Source organism: Palaemon carinicauda, chromosome 19, assembly GCF_036898095.1.
Source record: "Palaemon carinicauda isolate YSFRI2023 chromosome 19, ASM3689809v2, whole genome shotgun sequence".
Lineage (NCBI taxonomy): Eukaryota > Metazoa > Arthropoda > Malacostraca > Decapoda > Palaemonidae > Palaemon > Palaemon carinicauda.
The window spans coordinates 101,055,327-101,060,326 of record NC_090743.1 but is presented as its reverse complement, the minus strand read 5'-3'; positions in this window follow the sequence as shown (position 1 = coordinate 101,060,326).

Genomic DNA, 5,000 nt, shown 5'->3' with positions numbered 1-5,000 from the left:
TTTAAATAGTAATGTTTATTCATTTTTTTTATTTGACCACGACTGGGTAACTTGTTGTCTACCACAAGAAGCAATTGATTTTTACAAAAATTAATAATATCAAATATATTAGCAATAAGTTTAAAGATTAATTAAGGCCTTGACTGTTAAGGGTTTTGCTATTATATTTCATAGGACGTAATCCGTATTTGCTGATTTGTGCCCTTGCGTGCGCTGTATAAACTGTCTATCCATCTATCTATCTATCTATCTATCTATCTATATATATATATATATATATATATATATATATATATATATATATATATATATATATATATATAAGATACATATCGGACCACATTGTCTCATTTATATTCAAGTCGTTTTTTTATTTCAAGCAAAATATATAATGATGTATTTAACATAGTCCATCTTACATAAAATGCGCTCTCTCTCTCTCTCTCTCTCTCTCTCTCTCTCTCTCTCTCTCTCTCTCTGGATTGCTAAGATTATAGTGCCAACACTTACCACAGATGAGTAAGACAGCAACTTTCTCCGGTTTGTTAACTCGCAGTTTCACAAACCATTAGGCAGTTTGTACTGGGAGTCCAGCGTCAGGTGCTCGGCCGGTAGTCGCTGAAGAATTTCTGTTCTGAGGAATATCACACCATCTCCGGTTTTAATGTATATATTTAGGTGATGGACATTTGGCCGAAAATTTACTAGTGTGGATAGTAACGAGCAATATTTTAATTATATTAATTAGCAGTTTACTGCAGATAAAACAAGAATGATTGACGTACGTCTTGGGTTGTAGATGCGATTTAAATATATATATATTATATATATATATATATATATATATATATTATATATATATATATATATATATATACACATATATATATATATATATATATATATATATATATATATATATATATATATATATATATATATATATATATATACATAACTCGTGCCATATCCAATGTAGAATATTGTCTCATCCAACCAACCTTAGGAGTGTAGGGCTTTACATTTTAAGTAATCTCTAAAGCGACATGATGTCGGCCCGAAGAAATTTTCACGTTTTTTTTTTTATTATAGTAATTTATACTAGTAAACATCATTATTATCATTGGGAAATAATGAGAGAGATATCAGTTTAATGTAAACTTTCATAGTAAGACAAACAGAACTAGGAAAATAGCTAAGAGAAATCGGTATATATTTGGAAAGTAATTTTTCTCGCAAAATCCCTGAAACCTTTTTGTTCAAGCATTTACCACGATAGAGAGAGAGAGAGAGAGAGAGAGAGAGAGAGAGAGAGAGAGAGAGAGAGAGAGAGAGAGAGAGAGATCTTATGTAATGAATAAATTACCGATAATTTGTATGATATATTTTGCATGTCTTCAGTTGATGATTGAATGTTGATGTTGATAAGCTTTTTTTTTTTCAAGGGTTTCATCAAATACCGCATTTCAGAGTTGCTTGGATCCATAAGTCATTAAACCAAAAGTTTCCTGATTGTAAAATGCAGTCCATCTGTGTACAAGCGCAGAATACTCATTCCTAGATTCAGACGCGAATTCTACTTTTATAGGAATATTAATGTGAATATTTAATAAGGATAGTAATTAGAGTTGGCTTGTAATATTGAGGAAATAGAGTTATTTGATCAGTAAGGAAAGATTGCTAAGATTCCAGTCTACTTTGAAATCTGAAGAGACAAAGACAGAAGACACACACGCATATATTATATATATATATTTATATATATATATATATATATATATATATATATATATATATATATATATATATATATATATATATTTATATGTGTGTGTGTGTGTGTGTATTATGTGTGTGTGTGTGTGTGTGTGTGTACGCGTGCTCGCGCGTTACTGCACCTGCATAGAAATGTTTCATTACATCTGTATATCATGCAGCGTTAATATTCAAGAAATTGTCGTAATTGTACTTGTGTTTAATCGATTTCCAGTCGATGTACAAATGTAAATGCAACTGCAACCGTTATTGAAGTAAATTCTGGTGCAATAGGTTTAGTAGATTAATTTTCACGCTATAGCGAGTTAAAGTAATATGACTATATTCTCTTAACAGGAGAGTGTATGCGCCGGAATGTAGGTGGTGTCGGTATTTTAATGGGGGGGGGGGACCTTGGAAAGAGGGGGGGAAGTGGTTGGGGGTCTCTGATCCTGTGGGTATAATGGATCGAGAGGATAAGGTAGAAAAGAGAAACATAGACTTGTGGCTGGCTGCGCCTGGGATCATTGACCACTGAGTAGTTCAAAGACTTTGTCTTTTAAGAATTTAAAGATTCGTTACATTGTTACTTAATTACTTATCATGTTTTCATTCCGATATTCTCTCTACATGGTGGATAGAGAAAGTTTCGCAAGAATAATTATAAAAGAAAAATTATTAACTATGCGATTAGTGTCGAGTTGCCAGGTGGGGTAATTGACTACTTGCCAACTCTTACCTGTTGTGGTTTCCAGGTGAACAGGTATGAAGAAGAGGTACGGCTGTGCTCTTCCTGCTTTGACTTTGTTTGTTTTTTATTAGCGATATTCTTGTGATTTTCTTGGAGTAGTTCTGTTCATTTCGCTTTTCTTGGTTCAATTAATTTTCAATTCATTCCGATTCTTCTACATCTCTGATGCTCTTCATATATATATATATATATATATATATATATATATATATATATATATATATATATATATATATATATATATATATATATATATTTTTTTTTTTAATCATATATTAATTTTGCTCTGAAAAAAATAATACAATTTTCATTTTAGAGCTAATTTTTATACATAATTTGTATTTAATATGGTTAAACTACTAGTTTTATTTTTTTCATCAGCATTTTATATGACTGCTGTCTGGAGAAGGTAGATGTAACTAGGTAATCACATTACCTTATAATAAACAGAGCAGAACCTGATTATGAACAGTCTACATAACAAGTTATTTGTCCTATAAATCTTATCAAGATATAATTAAATAAACAAATTCTTTCATGTTTGAAAGGTGTAGAAAAGAAAGAGAGCGTGCAAAAGTAGTAGAATATGTAAAAGAATGAAAATTAAAGAAAGACAGTACAACAAAACCATGTAGATGAGAAAATTGAAGAGGAGAGCTACAATCAAATGAGGTATGTGAGAAAGGTAATTGATATAAATATGTTAAGATTTAGGAAAAGTTTTTAGTAGATTCTTATTAAAAAAAAAAAAGTAGATAAGACAACGTTAGGAAAAAAGTTGAAACATCCAAGTTCATATGAAATGTAAAGGGAATTTCCATCTTAAAATTGAACGATTTAGGTGTAAAGCAAAGGACCAAAACGTTGAAGGAAACGTTTTAACGAAGGGGACAATGAAAAACTGGGAAATTTAAAAAGAAAACTGCAGTAAATATTGTAAGAAAAATAGCAGCAAGCCAGTAATTAAGGGGGAATAAAATAAAACTAATAAATATAAAAGAGAATACATAAAAAACCAAGTAAAAAGATATAGATGAAATAAGAGGCCATTATTTCGGAAGTGATTGAGCGAAGATGAGAAGAATACAAGATGAAACAAAATTATGACTGAAATAGAAAAGTGGTAACAGGAAGTGAAAGAGTTCAGTGTAGAAAACGAAAGAAATAAAGATTTATCGATAGAGGAAGTGAAAATCAAGGATTCAAATAGAATAAAGAAGTGAAGTAAAGAAAATGTATCCAGTATAAAAGGTAGAAAGAAAACAGAAATGATAGAGGAAGTAACCAATATAGGGGATGTTGATATAAAGGCAAAATAATGAAGGGAAAAATGGTCAAATCGAAGAGAAGAATAAGAACAATAATTCGAGAATGTAGATGAATGAACGTATACGAGTTCCCCAGAAGAGAGAGAAATTGGGAGAGCCCATCAAATCATGTAGGCCGATCTCGACTGCATTCCTTGGAACTCTCGCCGGACGCCGTTTAACAGGGTTACTGGAAGCACGCTCTCTCTCTCTCTCTCTCTCTCTCTCTCTCTCTCTCTCTCTCTCTCTCTCTCTCTCTCTCTCTCTCTCTTCTCTATATATATATATATATATATATATATATATATATATATATATATATATATATATATATATACAGTATTAGTAAAAGCAAGGTCTCTCTCTCTCTCTCTCTCTCTCTCTCTCTCTCTCTCTCTCTCTCTCTCTCTCTCTCTCTCTCTATATATATATATATATATATATATATATATATATATATATATATATATATATATATATATAATATATATATATATATATATATATATATAAAGTATTAGTAAAAGCAAGGTCTCTCTCTCTCTCTCCTCTCTCTCTCTCGTGATGTACAGTATTAGTAAAACCAAGGTCTCTCTCTCTCTCTCTCTCTCTCTCTCTCTCTCTCTCTCTCTGTTTGTGCTTATCATAGACCTTGGTCACAAATACGTAAAAATTTTTATATTCAGTTGTTCAGGGTTTCACTATCATTTATGCTTAATTTTCCTACTTCATTTTCAAGGTATTTCATTCGTCAAATTTCTTTCAATATGATCAAAAGGTAAGTATACCCTATTGGAAACGTACCTGCCTGGTGATCTACTGGAATGGGGTTCGATACCCGCCTCAAGCTCCATAATTTCTAATTGCGTTAGCAACTTGGTTGTTATTGTGAGATAGAGATGGGTGGTTTTGGGGGAGCTTGTGGGTCTACCCGCTACAGCCATTGTCTGGCACTCCCTGGTCCTAGAATGGGTGGAGAGGGTCTTCGGAGCTGATCATATGAGTACATTGTCGTGTCTCTTGAGCGATTATTATACTATTGGTTTACCTAAGGATTATGAATAAGGATCATTAACATTTGGGGATTTCTTAGGAGGAATGTAAGGATTTTGAGTATTTATTTTCAAATGAATATCCTAAAAAAATGTCTGTTAAGAGACTGGTTCCGTATTTGGAGAATGCTGAGT